Source organism: Gracilinanus agilis, chromosome 1, assembly GCF_016433145.1.
Source record: "Gracilinanus agilis isolate LMUSP501 chromosome 1, AgileGrace, whole genome shotgun sequence".
In the NCBI taxonomy this organism is placed as follows: domain Eukaryota; kingdom Metazoa; phylum Chordata; class Mammalia; order Didelphimorphia; family Didelphidae; genus Gracilinanus; species Gracilinanus agilis.
In genome coordinates, this window is record NC_058130.1 from 246,782,954 (window position 1) to 246,803,197 (window position 20,244).

At 34.9% G+C, this 20,244-nt stretch overlaps 1 protein-coding gene across 3 annotated transcripts in view; it reads right to left on the reverse strand.

Moving 5' to 3' along the window:
- The window catches only part of FOCAD (focadhesin), a 363,803-nt gene that overhangs the window by 170,644 nt on the left and 172,915 nt on the right, over positions 1-20,244 (reverse strand). The gene's annotated exons all lie outside the window — the stretch shown is intronic.

Sequence of the window (20,244 nt, forward strand, 5' to 3'; positions counted from 1 at the left end):
GGCCTCAGCCACTTCCCAGCTGTGTGACCCTGGGCAAGTCACTTGACCCCCATTGCCCACCCTTACCAATCTTCCACCTATGAGACAATACACCGAAGTACAAGGGTTTAAAAAAAAAAATTACTCCACAAAAAAAAAGTAAAAATAGCTAAAGACAGTAGTGTTTAGGGAGATCAGGAAAAACTTGGTGAAGACAAAGTACAAAGTCAAGGGTGTCATGTAGGAGGTAAACAGAGAAGGCCAATGTGGATACAGTGATTCTAGTGCCATATTTTGTCTCATCAATCAGAATGATATGACAGAAACAGCAGAAACCGCTCCCCCACCTTTTTTGCCCTTTCTTTATGCCTCCTGTGCTTAAAACAGTGCCCAAAACAGAGTAAATAGTTAATAATTGCTTGATGAATGAAATGACTGGTTAGAATCACACAAACTTTTTAGCTGCAGAAATGAAATTGCAGTCAAGTAAAACATAAGTTAAATCTCATCTTTGGGTGTTTATTATCTAGCTTGAAAGCCATAGACAAAAAATTACTTCATGGCTCTGAACCTCAGTTGTGTCATCTGTAAAAAAGAGTACAATTCTTCTTATTGTTCCTATTTCCCAGGAATGTTGTTAGGACCAAATGAAATATAAAATGCTTTAAAAACTTAAAAGCTCCATATAAATATCATTTATTATTAATATTAAAATGAGTAGAATTATCTAAAATATGCCATAGATCTTGGAAAACTGTCTTCCCAACCTACCAACATAAAGTCATAAATTTCTAAAATCTTCTGTAGCCCTACTTAGATATGGAACCAGCTATTTCCTGAGGAGTTTTGATTTGAGAACAGAGAAAATGCAGTTTTCTCTGGAACAAATTTTTTCTTCTTATCTCTTTTTCTTGTCTCCTGTCTCTTTTTGGTAAGAAAGCCTATAACCACAAGTGGAGGAAACATTTGCATTAAAAATAAACTAATTCATCAACACACACTCAAGAACATTGTGATGAGAAGCTATGGATCAGATTTTATAAACAAGACTTTTGCTTCATATTTCATGTTTGCTATATGAAATGGCAATTCTGTTAGAATAGTAACTTTCAAATTTGACTCTGAACTTCTTGTGACAAGAAAATATCTTTGAATCCCTAGAGCTTAGCATAGTGCCTCCCCTAGTCTTTAAGCCTCTACCTTCTTAGGATTTGTATGTCAAACTCCAGGTATTAATTTGTGACTTATTATTCCACTTTTTGACTGACACGCAGCACACAGTAGGTGCTTAATAAGTGCTTGTTGACCAATTAATAAAGAAGGTTAGCCATTAAACTTTGTAAAGAAAAAAGTCCAAACTTTAATTCTGAATGTTCTTTCTTAAAAAGATTTCTGAAAAGGCAATCATTATAAAAATTGTTAATATTAAATAATATTACTTTCCTTAAGAAATGATTAAATGGACAATTTCAGAGGAAACTAGGAAGATTTATGAATTAATGTAGCGCAAAGCAGAAGTAGGAGAACAATGATAACAACATTGTAGAGAAAAACAAGTTTCAAAGACTTTAAAACTCTGATCAATGCAATGATAAACTCAAAAGAATGAAGATAAAACATGTCATTCAGCTTCTGACAAGGAAGTGACTATGACATGCAAAAAGAGGCATACTATGGAGCAGTCAGGTGGCTCATTGGATAGAGATAAGAGGTGTTGGGTTCAAATCTAGTTCTAGTCAGCTCCCAGCTGTGTGACCCTGAGAGTCACTTATCCCCACTTGCTTAGCACTCTTTTGCCTTACAATCAATACTTAAGTATTCTAAAACAGAAGGTCTTCAATCATTCAATTCTAAGAAAGAAGGAAAGGGTTTTTTTTTCTTTTTAAGAGGCATACATTTATAGATAAGACTAATATGGGAACTTGTTTTGTCAGACTGTAAATATGTATAAATCAATAGATTTATTTTTCCTCTTTCTTAATTGGCACACTGAAAGAGAAGATGTTTGCTGCTTGAAAAATGAAAAAAATGATATACTAAAAAAAATTATATTCATAGTCCTCTAGTAGAAGTTTGTAAACACATCATTTCTTGAATCAAGAAGACTAAATCATCACCAAAGAGCTCTAGGTGAACAAGTCCTAAATCAGAATACAACAAAAGAAAAAAGAATATTAAAATGACAAGTGAGCTGAAGAGTGGCACGAGAGAAAGATGAAAAGTAAATAAATACCCAGAATATGCAACACAAATTGATACTAAGAAAATAGAGGTTTAAAAGAGAAAATTGTTAGTCCCACAATTTAAAGGTGGAAATCACCCATCATCTGCATCATTTCCTGTTGTTCTAGAGGGAAGGTTAACAATGATCCCTAAATCATCAAAATTCCAATTAAAATATTGTTGCCTCTTTGCATCTTAAAGTTCTCCTTTTGTGAAGTTAGTAAAGGGGAAAAGAAAGAAAAAGAAAACAGAAATGCCAAATTTTTATTTCTGAGTTATTGATACAAACTGTTTCTACATCATTGGCTTACATGATTGATGTTTCCCCAATTGCAATATGAGCACCTTGAGGACAAGGGACTGTTTTAGCCTTCATTCCATCCCAAGCACTAAAAATCATGGTTGGTACCAATAGAAGGTACTTAATAAAAGCTTGTTGATTTGACTTAATTGATTACAAATCCACAATGATCTCTAATTCTGCATCCCCCTGGAAAGCCAAAGCCATTACCATTCCGTGATATGGATGGCTGTCACTCACACACACTCACACACACACTCTCTCACACACACACAATCTCTCTCTCTCTCTCTCTCTCTCTCTCTCTCTCTCTCCCTCTCTCAATTCGAGACTACAAAGAACTCCTGTTACATCTGGAAGTGATGAAAGAGAAAGGTGGCCAACTAATTTATGGAAAAGGAAGAAGTAAGGCTTAGTGATTAAAGCCAGATTATAGAGGTAGGAATCTTATATTCTAATAGTTCCCAGCTATCTAAAGGGAAAGACAGTGAAAGGTCCTAGTTCCTTTTCTGAAAATTAATGAAGGTTAACTGACTGCACTTAAAAGTAATATATTTTGATATCTGAGAATGAAACTTGGTATGATACCTGGAAATGAAGAGACTGTGTCCACCGTCCCCTATGAATAAGCTGGGGCCAAATGACCTATGCCAAGAAAACCCAATGCAAAGGGGCATAGCTTGGAATCGCAGTCTCATTAGAGGAGAAAGGGACCTTACAGATTTTATAGCCCACAGGTTCTTAAAGTAGGGTCTGTGAACTTGGCTTTAAAAAAAACAACATTCCGATAACTATATTTCAATATAATTGGTTTATTTATATTCCTCCGTATTTGATCTATGTAAAAACATTATTGTGAGAAACAGTAGGCTTTACAAGAAGTCAAATGAGTCTATGACACATAAAAGGATAAAAGCACTTGGTTTCCTTAAGGCCCTTTTCAACTCTGATGAGCCTAGGATTCTAAGGGAAAACCCTTTGGCATTGTGTTCTCTTAATGCAGGCAGTGGTCATATAGCTAGACAGTACATTTTACAGTGGTTCCCAAACTTTTTTGGCCTACCACCCCCTTTCCAGAAAAAATATTACTTACCTCCCTGGAGATTAATTATTTAATTTTAATAGCAATTAATAGGAAAGATAAATGCACCTGTGGCCATCACCACCTCCCTGGATCACTGCAGCACCCACCGGGGGTGATGGCGCCCACTTTGGGAATCACTGCAGTACAAGAACAGGAACCTAGGTCTTCTCAAGTTAAGTCCAATGATCTTTCTATTCCATAACTTTGCCTAAAAATTATATCATCTCACCACTTCAGGCCACGGGATCAGTTCTAAGCATAGACAGACTTAGAATTAATTCTAAGACAGAGATGTCAATCTCAAGGCTCGTATATCAAATTAAAATGTAATAGGGAAATGTTTAACAAATAATTGAAAATAAAACCAAACAGATAATATTAATTTGTGCTATTCAAAGACTGTCTATGGCAGCTGAAGGGATCCATGTCTAGTTGAGTTTGACACTACTGGGCTAATAGATGCCTTGGAAGATAAAATCAGTATCTGCCCACCTACTGATCCCCCTTCACTTTAGAGAATGACACTTCTGGGATTCTTCAAATTTCCTACCAATAGCCCACCTTAATGGCAGGGTTCAGACGAGTCTGAGAGACATATGATGGAAGTGTACTCCCACCAAAGCCCTCAATGGGAAATAAATAAAACACACTAAACGATCTCCCTTTGTTTCCATGAAGCTAGACTATTCCAGACGAAAGTCATATAATCTTGTCAACATCCTAAGCAAGTAAATTGCTCCAATGACCATTAACAACATCAGGTAGCAGCAGTAAGCTGCTACTCTTTAGAAACAGAGAACACCTTATTTAGCACCACAGGTACAATAAATACCAGGATAGCAATTGTTATTATGAGGAGAAAGGAGCTGAACATTTATGGAGGCTCAAGGAAGACATGAAAGTCCTATAACAAGAAGCTAATTTAGGTCCACTCAAGATATGCATCCAGCTCTAAATTGAAATCTAAATAGTGAAGTATTTCCCTGACAATATGTTCTGGATATCCCTTAAAAAACTTCTTTAAACATTTGCCTTCTTCTAAAACAAAAATGGATAGTCTTTGACTTAAAAGATCATCAACAACTCATCTCACTTAATATTAGAAAAGTCTTCTGCATCTCTCCTTCATTCACCTGTTAAGATGGTCCTTAGCCTATCCTGTCAAAGCTCTGCTAGATTCTAATTCCTAACATTTCTTTGTGCAGATTCTCTCCCTTCACCAGTGCTTACAACATGTGCTAAGCTTTAAGGGATTCATTGACAACAAGATCAATCCTGGGAACTCAACTTGAGTCTTCTTCATGGCATCGCTGCATATAGACACATACACATATGTGAGTGTTTGTATGTATGCATATGTTTATTTATATATGAATATATCCATAAATATATGTCTGTAAATAAACTGTTGGTCCCCACTTTTCATCAACACAGCAATGTAAGAGAGTTAAAATGAATTTAAATGCCTGAGTCATAGTCACCAAACCACAATGTTCTCTGTTCTAGCTATCTTTAAAAAATAAAAAAGGAACTATATTGAAGTTTGTTTGTTATTTTTAAATAAGTCTATTAGTTTCCTTGGTAGTAACAAATTTACATTCCCAATCAAGGTTCAAATTCCCAAACCATTTCAAAACATCAATGCAATCACGGCTGTCGCCTTCCTTCACTGCTTCTCTCTCTTTACCCACCAACCCTCACCTCTCCCTTCACCAGAAGAAAACCCTACACCCACATATAAGCTTAAATCAATATTCTTAATTCACTGGAATAGCATAATGGCACACAATTATCATCATTTGAGTCATTACATTATTTCCAGCTCAGTGCCATTCATTCAGATGAGCATGATTTGCGGCCACAGACCCTGGCTCCTCTGATGTTAACTGGCATAATTAAAATCCTCCCAGTGTCCGTCTCCGTTTGATCTTTTAAAGAATGCCTTCAGCAAGTGATTGAGATCCGGAAACTCACTGCTGGAAACCCTGAACAGTGTTCATGTTGACCCAGAGCACTCACACAAGCATTTTTCCATCATAAGCAGATGGTCCAATCAGATTACTGCCTAATAACCCACTGAGATAATTATTCCAGTTCAAGTACGAAAACTATTCTTGCTGCCATTCTTTAAAACCAACATAAATGTGATTTGTGCTAAAGAGGGAAACTGCCTTCCATTTAGTCAGCCATAAAAAGGATACCTTCAAAAGTATGGGTTCCAAAGTTGCAGAAGGCACAAGATCTACAAATGAGAAACAGAAAGAATTTCGGTACCTTCAGCTCAAAAAATTTCTATCCTCTGTTTCCAGAAACACCATTCAACCTTATATGATTTCACTGTACTTTTAAAGCATGACAAGTAATTAAAGAATAGTGAGAAGTCAAAGTCACTTCCCCCAACCTTTTCTATTTGTTTCCCCAAAAGTATTTTTATTTCTAAGCAATCATTCCTCATACATTCCTTTCTGAGAAAATACAGAGGCAAGTAAAGTTCCATCATGGAAACTCAAAGTCTTTCATTTACAAAACATTTACCAATAGGTTTTCATTTTTCATGCAAGAAGTGAGGATGAGGTAAGCATTTGCAAGAATAAACATATCTCTTACACTACACACTTTTTTTTTTCTTTCTGAAGTTAAAAACAAAGGTGATGTACAAGGGCCCAGTTGAAAATAATTGCTGTGCGATGTATAAAAGACTTAACAACGAAAGGGATTTGAAAAGCCTTAGGAAGAACACTTTCATGTCTACCAAGATGAGAAGGAAGGCACAGAAATTAAAACACATCGCAACTACAAATAACCTCTAGTCACAGTACAGGGAAAAAAAAAGTCCATTCTCTGGTGGATTACAAACCAGATTTAACACACAGATTTGCAAAGTCACACAAAAGGGCCACCCTCAAAGGCCCCCACAAACAAAACAAAGGCAAAAGTTTCCAGAACGTAATAAATACTGAAGCCACAGCTGGTGACAGAAACATTACTGTATACAGCTGGGGAAACTGGCCTTGTAGCAATGGATTACATTTCCATAATAAATGATTTTTATAACCCTAGAAAAGTGCCTTAACAAAAACTAGGGTTGCACTTGGCTGCTTTTTACAAGGCACTAACTCCCTTAAAATCTTCTCACCCAGCCGGCGCCCCATTGAAAAGTCGCACCCTGCCCCCCCACGGTGCTCTGAAGGAGTTCCATGGACAATGAAAGGGTTAGGGGCAGCGTAGAAGACATGGGGGCTGAGGGGTGGGGGAGGAAGAACAAGGAAAGTTACTTTCCCCTTTTAATTCTAAAAATAAATAAATATATATATATATATATGTATATAAAGTAAGAATAGCACTTAAAACACACACACACAAACCCTTGGCACAGGGCATTTCCGGGGAAAACACTGGCTGTGACAAATGGCCTGAAGTGAACTCTTCCAGCCGGTCATGAATCCCCAGGAAATGCCCTATGCTAGATATCTATTACTCAATTATACAATGCTCTTCTTTGAAAATACAGCACACTCTTGGAACTGAGGAAGATGAAAGAGCTTTTCTCCATGATTCTGAGACGCCTATTAATTTTTCCCATTACAGAATCACAGCTGATAAAGGAGGGGGGGGGGGGGAGTTCTGAACTTGGTTATCCCAAGCTCAAGCCTAGGGAGGGGCTTTCTTTGGCAACAGACAATGTTTGTTTACATTTTTTGAAACGCTAAAAAATTCTTGGTGTTTTGGGTTTTTTTTTGTTTTCTTTTCTTTTTGGATATTTGTTTAAAGCACTATAGCAAAGAGGGATATACTAGGTCTGGAAAAGCTGGGTCTTTGTCCACTTTCAGATATTTAACCTCTCAAGCTAGTCTCTAAGACTATTTGTGGCAGAGCTGTCCACTTGCATTGGGAGCGAGAGTTTCCTTTACTGGAAATTATATACCAATAAAGTCACAAATAAGGATTATTTTTTTTAATTGCCTAGATGAGACACTCCATTACACAAATGAAACATAGTCATATACTTCTCCATAAGAGCTTCTAGTTACAGAACCCTTTTAGAAATATTACAGCTCATTAATGGCCAAAATACCATCTATTTAAATACAGGTATAAAACTTTCACTTTATCCATAATATCATATCTTCCAGTTATCACAAATGATGCAGTCCACCAGGAGCAGAAGCTTAATAAAATGTTCGTGTGCAGAACATTCTTCCACAATTATAAAAAGAGGATTTGGAATGACAGACCTGACTATAAATCACCTTCAGTTTTGTCACAGTGATTGAGTGCAGGAGTGATGTCAAACTGAAATAGAAAAGAGAGCACTAAACCGTGCCTTAGGATCCCTGAGAGCTGTGAACTGACTTAGAAAAATCACATATTAACATTGCATTTTTATTTTGTTAAATATTTCCCAATTACATTTTGATCTGATTTTGTATCCGGTTATCATAGGCAGTGTTTAAACCCTCTGATATATACAAATAAGTAAGAAGTATGAAAGAAGATAGAGGTTTCTGAATGATCTGTTGAAGGCACTAACTTCCTAGAATCTCAAACATAGGGATCATGGGTAGAAAGGGAGAAAAGAGAATGGCATGGACTGGCCCATATATAGGCAAATCTAGCTGTCAGTGCTCTCTTGCATTCCATGAAAATGCTGCTTCTTCTTTCTAACCTCATGCCCACAAACTTATTCCATGTATCCTATTCTTATTTTCAGGCAGCAGTCCCATCAGGTCTGCTAATTTATTATTAAGCAATAATCAATAATCAAATCATATTTAATAAAAATTATATGACCCAAAAGATCTTCATTGAGTATTCAGAATTGTCTTGCATACATTTTAGATGACCAGAATTTATCAACACAACAATAAACATTTATTAATTTCCACTAAAGCTATAACAACAAGAAATAACCCCGGCACTGCAGAAGCTAACATAAATTAGGGGAGACCATATGCACATATGTATTTATGTACATATGTATATATTATAAAAGACATACAGTGGGGATAGAGCACTAGTAGCTATGAGGATCAGAAAACATTTCATGTAGAAGGTAATCCTTAAAACAAAGTTTTTAAGAAAAGGCTGAGGGAGCCTAAGAAGTGAAGAAGCTGGAGTGCATTCTAGTAACAGATGAGGGAATGAAGTGTCACTCTATATATGGTCAGTTTAGCCAGACTATATTACCCCTGAAGGACAGGAATTTGCATTAAGGCTTCTAAGATAGTTTAGGGACAGGGTATGAAAAGATATCAATGTCATGGAATAAAAAGAGGCAAATATAGATAGATATGAGATGTTGAAAAAATAGAAATTTAACAATCTAGAAAATGGTTAAATGAGATGACAGTATGGAGAGTTGAGAATGATGCACAGATTAAGAATTTGACTGAACAAAATGTGGTATGTTCAAAAAGAACAAGAAAATTCAGAAAAGGGATGAATTAGGAGGGAAAGATAACAGGTTCTTTTTAACATGCTGAATATGGAATACCTAAATGGGACATCTGATATGAAATGTTCAAATATCAGTTGTTGTTAATTTCTGGATTAGGGGGAAAAATTACTTAGGTCGAGGTTTAGTAGAAAAATAGATGCAGTGCTCTCATATGGAAGTATAGGGGAAAAATTAGGGCTCAGTATAGAGATCTGAAAATCATCTTCAAAGAGCTTACAGTTAAATCCATGTGCACTGAGAATGTCATCAATTGGGAGAGAATATCAAGAAAGTAAAAAAGAAGATAATCCATGAGAAAACTTTGGAGAGTACCCTATTATAGAGTGTGAGTGATAGGAATGAAGTGAAAGAGACTGAGAAGGAGCAGTCAGGCAGGAAGAGAGTCAAGCCACAAAACCCTAGAGGATTAAGTGTCCATGAGGAAAGTGGTCAACAATGTCAACTGTTGGTGAGCAGTCAAGAAGGAGAAATGGCCACTAGATTTGGCAGTTAAGGCATTACCAGTAATTTCAGAGAAAGAAGTCTCAGAGGATGGATGAAGTTGGAAGTCAAAAAGTGAGAGCATGTACATTAGTTTTGAATTTCCTTGTTTTTCACCCATTCATTCATTTCTGGATTCAAAGAAAGACAAATTAGAAAGCCCATGATTTAGTCAAAATATGGGTATGATGCCCTCGCCCTTGCCTATTTAATATGAGGGTTTTGTGGCTGGCTGAGAGCAAGGTATAGAAAGGGCAGATGAGTTGATTCAAGTAGATGACTTCCAAATTACCAAGAAGAATTCTGACATAAAGAACATAATTATGTTCAGAAGCTTCAAGGGGGATGGATGCTTCATGGTTGAAGGGTCAAAGTCAGACTTTGGAAAATATAGCTGGAAATAATAATTTAGAAATTAAGTATTAGGCAGTTTGAGAATGAGTAGATTTGTTTGTTTGCTTGTTTTATCACCACCACCACAACTCTCAATATTTCTAGGTCGTACTCTAGTTTCTAATTTGTTTCATCTTTATTCTCTTAGGAATTCAATTATAGAAATCTCATTGGGGGATGGTCCATCTTCTAGATGGCAAACAGAGGTATGAAAGAAGTAGTAGATGCCAAACTTGATTATAATAGTGGCAAAAGAAAGGGAAAAAGGTAAATAGAGAACCAATGTAGGATGTCTCTGAGCTCAGGGAAGGAACCCAAAGAACCCCTCATCCCATACCTTGGGATTATTCTTCTCTTCCCAAGAGGGGGAAACCAGACACCTCAAAATATCCTTCTTTGCTAGATGGACATGGCCACTCACATCACTTGTGTGAACCAGAAGTTATTAACTGTAAGAGTGAAGGCCACTAGGTCTCACCATCTGCCATGCAAATGAGCTTGAAGGTCTACCAAGCCTTACCATCAGCACACAGAAACACTTTTTGGCAAAACAAATTCTACATTCTATCCTGCCTCTAACCTTTCCACAATTCCACGATCAATGAAACTTTGCCAGTACACCCTAAGGAATGCTAGGCCCTGCTATTAGACACTTAGAACCACCTAAAACTTTTCATATAGATATACCATTCTACCCATGTTGCCTACAATTAGAATATGAATTTCTTGATAAAAGAGAGTCATCCATTATGTGTTCCTTGACAACACACTGTTCTTGGCATGTCAGAAGCATTTCATGAATTCTTTTTCATTAACTGATTAATTGATTATAAATATGAACTGGTACAAAAAACTGAGCTAAAAGAAGGCATTAATTCTGAGAATCACAAATTGTTAAGAGCTAAAACCAATCTGGGAAATGAGAGCCCTATTCCCCCATTCTTTGGATAAAAAGGGAACTAAAGCCAAAGGAGAGTATACGGTCAAAGAATTAGCTAGGGGCAGAAATGGCATTTGAACTCACATCTTCTGACTACAAATTCTATGCATGTACCACTGTACTAAAGAATTTATGAGATAAAGAGAAGTCATCCTGGGAAAAAAGTATACCCTTAAGTAGAATAAAAGGACATTCCTTTCTCAGCCATAACTTAGTCATTTTCTTTCAACATAGTTCACCAAAAAAATCTATTCAACATATCAGATCAAAAGAAAGAGATCAAGTATTTGAGAATACCACATAAATGGGCATTTCAAATAAAAAAAGATTCTATTTACAACTACTCAGCAGAGTAGGATAAGTAGACACTGCTGGAAATAACATGAAACTATAGAATTGTCAAGAAGCTTGGGGCAATAATGATTTATTGGAGCAATATAGGATTACACATAAATATTTCTGTAAAGAAAAAATGAATGAATGCAATGCCTCCTTCTAGAAGATGGCAGTGTTCCTTAGTAAGATAAACTAGAGGGTTTGTTATTCATCTATTTATTCAACAAACATTTCATGGGCATCATATCCACTACCAGGGGACATAAAGATCATTATGTCCCTACACTTATGTAGCTTACAGATGAATCTTTCCAATATCAAGTTTATAGACTTAAGAGTTGGAAGGGATCTCAGAAGCCATCTAGTCTAACCATCTCATTTTAGAGATGAAGGAAATATAGATCAAAGCGGGTAAAAGATGGTATCTATATCAATGATTCAAACTATAGAAAACTAGTGCAACTGAGTTTTGAAAAGTATGAATTATAAATATGGAACTTATATTTCCAATCACATGTAGGTGTCTCTTGATATTGTAGAGAATAATCAAAGAGGCATCAACAAGTTTTCTAAGTCTTAAGTAGTGTTGCCAACTCAAATGTTCAATGTGGTACAAGTACTCATGTCAAAAAATCCTGTGCTCTGAGTAAAATAAAGTTTGAGAACCACAGTTCTAGGCAATGGAAATACAAAAATCCACCTTCCTAAATTCTACCCTCAAAAAAATTTTTTTTCTTGAGGCTCTATAGGCATAATAACCAAGTAGCAAGTCACAGTCTTCAATATAACTGCAAAATAAACAATGCAAAATAAACATTGGGGAGCCAGAGAAGATTGGCAAGTGGTGTGAACAGTCTCAACATGCAAATTAAACATCTTGCATGAGAAAAATAAGGTTTTCTCAGGCAATTTCAGTAAATGTCAAGGTCAACTGGAGACAGACATATCACCATGAAACATTTCCAGTGGCTTTCAAGTGACTGGAAGCATTTTGCTCATCTCATATAGACAACACTTTCAAAATGTCATCTATGGAGAAATGCTATTGGGGGAGGGGAGGAAAAAGAACAAAATATGCAGACTTCCTTGTCACTTTCTATAGCTTTGGTAAATTGCCCTGGATAAAAAATTCATAAATGGAGGTACTAATTTTCTAAATTCCTCACATACAGGTAATGAGAGTCATTTAGCTAAAAGGCCCCACAGCAATAGATGAGGCAATTCTTAGAAAAGAAACTCTTGTGTCAGAAAATAGAATCAACGGCAAACACCCTCCTATACAGTCAATCTGTTTTGTGTTACATCTGACCTGTGAAGGTAAGAACAATAAAGTATACAGTAGAGAGGCTCAAGGACAACCTTCTGAATCAAGACATAAAGAAATAGGAAAATCAAAAGTAGCAAGAAAAGATGAAGCCACTAAAACTGAAAAGGGAGGAGAAATGAATGAGAAACCACTGTTTTTCTCAACAGAAAACTCAAAAATGTTGAGTTAAAATTCAGTATTGCCTGGTATCCATACTAGACAAATAGAAATTATTTCCATTCTTAATGAAATCTGATCATTTGTAAAGCAAAGCAAAAGATTAATCCTAAGAAAAGTAGAGCTTCACATTTCCCAAGATCTGAGAAACTTTTTTTTAACAACTTACACTATTCACTGTGCTAATAAGAGGTAGGATATCCAGATCTAGTCTATTTGCAATGAAAAACTTAGGAAGGATATAGAACTATCACGATTTCAGTGTTCATAGACTTGATAACTGGGGATAAGTTTCCCTTTAAATTAATCATTCATGATGCTGCAAAATGATTAAGAAGAAACATTTGTATGATTCTCTGATCTGAGCCAAGGACAGATGAGCATTCTTGTTACATCCTCTAAGAGGATAAGAAACAAAGAGAGGAAATGGGGAAAAAATGTATGGAAAAAATATTTTGTATTTCTGACTAGTGGGCATAACTCTATTCTTGGAAAATAGACAAAAATCTAAAAAATATCTTTTTATAATATATTAATTTTATAAATGTTGCTTCTCATAACAATTTCTTTGTAAAGTTTAATTTATTTACTTTAATTTTCTTATTCACAAAAATTTCTTACTGGAGATGTTCTTCAGCTTTGCTTTGTCAATTTGGCAGTTCAAGGCCAAATATATAAGGAAATACAGATAGTAAAAATGGTAAGGTGGAGAGAGAAGCACATACATTATATCCAGAAACTGCTGGGAAATAGATTACAAACTATATTGAACATTTTGTTCTTGAAACTCTCTTGGCCTTCATACAGTGCTTCACACATGATATCAATTAGAGACCTGAATAAATGGCCCCATAGAAAGTATGCTGGCTTTTGCTGAAATCATGTTGGCAAAAAAACAAAAGATTAGCGCAGAATTTTACAACTCCCCACACCACATTACATACAGCAGATTCATGAACACACATGCATGCATGCACACATTCACATTTGCACATATAACAAAAAAATAATGCCTCAGAGGCCTCAAATAATATAGGAAGACCTACAACAATGTTTGAAACTTAGATAGGAACACATCCCTTATGATCCTTTAATGTATCTTAAAGTTACCCGTTACTAAACAGAACTAGGGAATGTCAATACCAAAATTAAACATTCATATAGTACAAGAAGATCCCCAGGTTTAGTCATTTCTAATTGATATAACAGTAAATTCCAATGAACAAAGTTGTATAAGAATCAATAATATACATCTGTTTTAGTCACTGTCCAGTGAGTATGTAAATATGTTAGAAAGAGAGGTGCAAAGCAAGGGTGAAGATGAAAATGCACATTATGAAAAGGATTCCATTCAGTTCAAATAATGATTAAGTACCTGATATGTTCAAAACACTACAGACAAAAAGATGGCTTAAGATGTAGTTCTTGTCCTTAAGTAGATAAAAAAATTGAATAAGGCTTGACTCAGTAATACCTCTAAAATGCATATGCCTATAAAAGGTCAATGATAAAAGGAATGGACCAATATGCATAAAAATACAGCAAAAATTTTTGTTCAAAACAAAGAACTAAAAAAGAAATTAGATGTGCCCAATTGAGTGGAATATGGTTAGAAAGATGTAATATATGAATGATAGGAACTATGACTACATCGCAAGAAATTAAAACTATAATTAATTCTGAGAAACCCATATAAAGGGATACAGAGGAAAATGTGCAGAATGAGGAAAACAAAACAATAACAACAAAAAGAAATACAACTTTGCTAGACCACAGAACTCTGATTAAGGCAGTGGCCAATCATAATTTCAGAAAACTAATCATAAAGCATGGATAGTGATAGAGATGCAGCAAAATCATTTATTAATAAATATTTTAATAAAGATAACTGTGTTATCACTAAAATAAAAATTACCATATACGAAATACTGGAAATAACAAGACTTCATACTTTCAAGATACACAGTCCTATTTTAGCTTCCTTATATGCTGAAACATTCATATTTATTGATTTTTAAGAATTTAATTTTTAAAATCTAATGAAGAAAGACTAGGACATGGACATATGTAAAAATAACTTTTATATAATAATACATTATAACCTAGTAGAATTCTTGTCAATTCTGGGAAAGGGGATTGGGAAGAAGGGAAGGAGACAATATGAATCATATAACTTCAGAAAACATGCATAAATTTGCTATTAGAATAAAATAAAGATAAATTTTTTAAAAAATAATTTTATACAAAGATGTATGTTATCACAAATCAAAGAAAAATATCAATATTCTGTAAGAAGTTTTAGGAAAAACTAGAAAGGATTAGTGCAGATTTCATGAAAGAAAGCACTCTAGAACTAGATGGTGGAGTAAAAGGGGGTCAAGAAAAATCTTAGAAGTCTTGAATGATAAGATCAGTAGCTTACATTTTATTCAGCAGACAATGGGGAGCTACAGAACATTTCTGACAGAAAGGAGTAACCCTAATTATAATGGCATTGCATAAGGAAAATTATTAAGGCAATAGCATGATGGATAGATAGGAGATCAAGAACACTTTTTTGAAAGTTACTAATGCAATAATCCCTTGAAACTACGCTGCCCACCAACTGGAGCTCATGGGAAATGGACATTCTTCTGCCTAGGATTCTAAGACAGAAGGAAAGGTTTTATAATAAATAAATAAATGCTTGTTGACTGCCTTCTCTGAGTTCATGGTGTCTCTTGCTGGGAAAGGATCTCTGCTATAAGCTGCTATCATTGACAGGTTGGTGGGGTGGGAGGATAGCAATGACAAGTGAGAAAAATCTCCCAACAAAAGTTAAGAATGAGTCTCTCCGAAAAGCCATCTTTATCCAAAGCTGACTATGCTCTCAAGTGTTAGAGATCACATCACTATTTCAATATTCTCTTAAATATATCAAGCTTCGTTGAAGAATTTTTCAATACCTAAAATGAAGTAAGAAAGTATAAATATTTTTGAAACTGTATTTTGTTGTTTCAAACGTTTTTTCAAAAGTTTGCATTTTGCATTTCTACAATGGCATGTTTTGCACTTGCATTTGGGCAAGTATGTTTTCATTGATATTTTCTTTTCTTTGAATTATATCCCTTGTGCAGGTTAGCACAGATAAGGTGTAGCAATAAGAATAGGATAAGAGAAGTGCAAGATTAAGATTATTTTGGGGTGGCCAAATATAATAATAATAAGGTTAGGTATAGCTTTATATAGAATAGCAAGCATACAGGAGAGATTTTTTATCTCTTCATATGCTCTTTGGGGGAAATTATAAGGATGATATTAGAAATTAATTCTTGTTATATTAGTTTAGAGATAAGAAGTAGAGAGGCTGGCTTCAGAAAGAATTGGGAGTTTGAAACAGATCTGAGACAAAGTATCAGTTTCAAATGTTGACAATGTAAAGGTTTTTCTGTGGCAGTTACTCTTTCTGGGTGTAGCTGTTGCTCTGAGGGAGTTGGCAGTTACTTTCTCTCTAAGTGCTGGGAGCAAGTGGCATCTTTTCTCTCTCTCTCTCCTCACTATCTGGAGGTAAAAGGAAAAGAGGGAAAAAGCCTAAAGGAGCTAAGTGATTTACTTTCCCAACTTGGGAAACACTAGTGACTGTCTATTGCTATTTCGGAGATTGTTTTATCTCTCAGAAGCCCAAAGAAAGGCCCAGTCTTTGGTTTGGACACTGAGTCTGTTAAGGCTCAGTGTCCAAACTTGGTTATTGCTGAGGCTCAGTCAGCTAGCCTTTGTTATTTTTATAATTTTGAGACAAAGTTAAGAATTATATATTTCTTTTTTTTTTTTTTTAACCCTTAACTTCTGTGTATTGGCTCCTAGGAGGAAGAGTGGTAAGGGTGGGCAATGGGGGACAAGTGACTTGCCCAGGGTCACATAGCTGGGAAGTGTCTGAGGCTGGATTTGAACCTAAGACCTCCCATCTCTAGGCCTGACTCTCAATCCACTGAGCTACCCAGCTGCCCCCTAAGAATTATATATTTCTTATAAGGATAATAGTGTTAGTTTATTGAAGAATAGGGAAAATTTGATTAGTCAGATGAGGAAGGATCGGTGTAGCCTGTGGAAACAGGAGAAGTGGTTCCTTGTGGAAACAGTGAGTTTTATTTGGGTGGAGTTAGAATCCCTTAGAGTTAAAATCCCTTTTTAACCTTTTATATCCTTATATTAAAAATAAATAGTTTATTTGTGCATAGTAAGAGTCTCCTTAGTGTCCTTCCACCTAGCCGTGAAGAGAAGTGCACTTATGAACTTCACTTCACTTATATAAACTGAAGATACTTTGTAAACACACAGCTCAATTCACTGTTCATTATTTTTATAGTTTTATTATTATTTTTACAATTTCTTTGCACTTTAGTTAAGACATGAGCACCGTATTATCCCTGTTACATACTCCAAGGACTTAAATATTCGTGTTAATGATCACCCTAAAAACTTGACTTCTTAGGTCTAATAATGTCCTGTATATGATTGAACGGTCACATATTAGACCTTATGATTTAAGGAAGGAGTATCTTAAGATCCTATAATGTAAAGTTACACCATCCAAAAAGAACCTTACATTCTTCCACCAAACCAATGATCTCACCAAAAAAATATCCTTCTCCCTAAGAGTTCTCATACTTACCAACATCTCAAGTCCAATTAGATGTGCTTTCTTACTGAGCCCCAACCCATCAACTTGGCATTTTCATGGTTAATTACCTCTAAAATTAAAATCCTTTGCTATACTAGTTCTGCAAATACTCTGCCTATCTGGACCTGCAAATTCTCATCTATAGAAATCATCTATCACATAATTTTTGGACTATTCCTCCAAAGTTCCTGAGTGTTAGTTACTGAAGAAAGTCATGAAAATCTAAGATCAATTAAAAACTGGTTTAGCCCCCATTGCAGCCTAGTAAATTTTCTGCTTTCCTCTCTGATTAGCTGCCTACTCTTTTCTTACCTTAAGGAATGTTTTAAACCTTGCCCTCTCTTTTCTTCCTCCTAATTGCCTCCCAATCTTCGATGCAGCTGACAATCTAATTTTTTGTCACTGAGAAGATCAAGATTACTTGGTTTCCTTGGCCCCAGGCTTCCATCCCTCAATAATTCCCAGCACCATCACCCATCTCTATGTTCCTTCTCTGTGCCTACATAGAAATTACACATCCTAAGGGTGGTGGCCAAATTTTAATTGTTTTCCTTACAGGTGTAAATTCATCCTCTCTCGCTTTCACTAGAACTTTGTTCCAAAAGTCACATCTTCCCTCTTGTGCATCATGAAAGTTTTTCCTCCATACTCATTCTTATCAGCTCAAAGTCTTTAAGTCCAGTCAGCTATTCCTATTATTCTATTAATTACTGCTAAGCTTATTAAAAATGAAAAAAGTTGTCACTACCCAATATCTCCAGTAACACACTATTCCTCTTCCATAATCCATTGCCAACAAAATTTCACCCACATTACTCTACTAAAACTTTTTATACGAGGCAATACAAATTTATACTAATTTTTTTATACAAAGCTCCATATCACCATATCCAATGGTAGTTTTTTCAGCCTAAATCTAATTTAATCTCTAAAGTTCTTAACATTCTTATCTAAATTGTAATTATTCTCCTAGATTTTACTTTCTCTTCGCTTCAAAAAGAATATGTTCTCCTAATTCATTTACTTCTGACTGATTTTTCTGTATTTTTTTTATTTCCTGACCTCTTCATACATATATTCTAAGTCCTTACTATTTGTGTCTCTTTATATATCATCAAATAGGAATATCATTCAGTCTCATACCTTTGTCCATGACCTCTAAGAAGATGCTTCTTAAATAAAAATCTATAATTTTGATTTCTACTCCAGAAACAAATAGAAGGAGAAAGAAATGGCAAACTGCTCTACCATTCTTATCAAAAAAAAAAAAAAAAAAAAACTCCAAATGGAGTTGGAAAGAGCTGGGCACGAATGAAATAACAACACAAACACTAGACACTCATTTCCAACTATTTACAGGACATCCATTCTACTGGAAGGTCAAAAGTGTAGTTATGATTATTTACTCCTTCTTCCAACTTGGGTATTTCCATCAATGAATCCACCAGTTCGAATTTCCATATTTACAAGCTGAGGGCAATCTGTCAGTGACCTCTGACAGTGACAACCATTCAAAAAGTGGCAAAGTCCTGAAGATTTCATCTTTACATATCTCTCACATCAATACCATTTTCTTTTTCCTCAGTCAGCAAACAAATTAAGAGTCTTGAATTGCTGTCTCCATTCTGTATATCATCCAGTCAATCATTTTTAACAATACCTTAAAATTTTTTATTTAAATAAATCTGGTAATAAATTTGATAAACCTAATCACTCATTTTCTGAAACACCTGCATTGGCTCCCCTCATTTTGGGGGGTAAATTTCAAACTTTTTCCTAATACTGAAGGCCTCTGATATCTGGCAGCACACTATATTTCCAGAGTTATCTACAATTACTTTTTACCTAATTTTAAATTTATAGTTAAATAAAACTATTGTCTATCTCCAAATTAGAACTTCTGATACTTTCTCCCAACATTTTTGCTTTCACTGTAACTATGTGGAAAAATTCACTACCTCACAAGCCTTACCTGAGTTCCTCACATCTTTTTAAATTACTTTTTCTATCCTGGGCAAGTCACTTAATCCCCCATTGCCTAGCCCTTACCACTCTTCTATATGTTGTTTTTTTTTAATTTATTTGTTTATTTGTGGCCTTCGTGAATAATAAATTCTTTCTGAATACTCCTCCAAATGAATCTCCCCTTAGGAAAAAAATAAAACATTAAGCAAAACCCAAAAGATAAAGTGGCTTATCTTTTATTGTATGTACCATAAAAAATGAAAATATAATCATAAATTTGTCATTTGGATAGTGTTTAAAAGCACAAAAACATACAACAGATATGCATTTGATCCATAGCAATACAGATTCAAAACAATCCAATTTTCCATAACCTTCAAGTTTTTTCTATGCATTTAATTGAATCTTACTGAAGCTCTTACTGTCCTCAGCACTGAGAGATTTGTTAGTATATTTTGTTATTTTAGTTCTGCTTTCTTCATTCCGTAACACTCAAAATGAATTCTGTACTTCTTTAGATTGTTGACATTAGTCATTCCTTATTTCATCATGACTGTGATATTTATATGTCATAACTTATTCAACCAAACCCAAAACATTGGATATGCAACAAAAAGTTAAAAGAACAGAATGATCATTACAAATATAACGATTAATAATATTTTGGAACAGATACATATTTATTAATAATGTTGCTTAGTCTTGTTAATATCACATTTTTGAAAGTTTGTTATTTGATGCTGCTTTCATATGTTAATTTGTTTAATTTCTAATTTTTAAACTGTGATTGCAATTCATTAATCTTCTTTCTTGCTCATTAGCAGAATATTTTAGATATAAATTTGCTTCTGAATTGCTAAAGTTCAAACCCATAAATATGTATATGTTTCATTAAAATTGTTTTTATATTTAATATCATATTTACTGTTTGTATAATTTGGT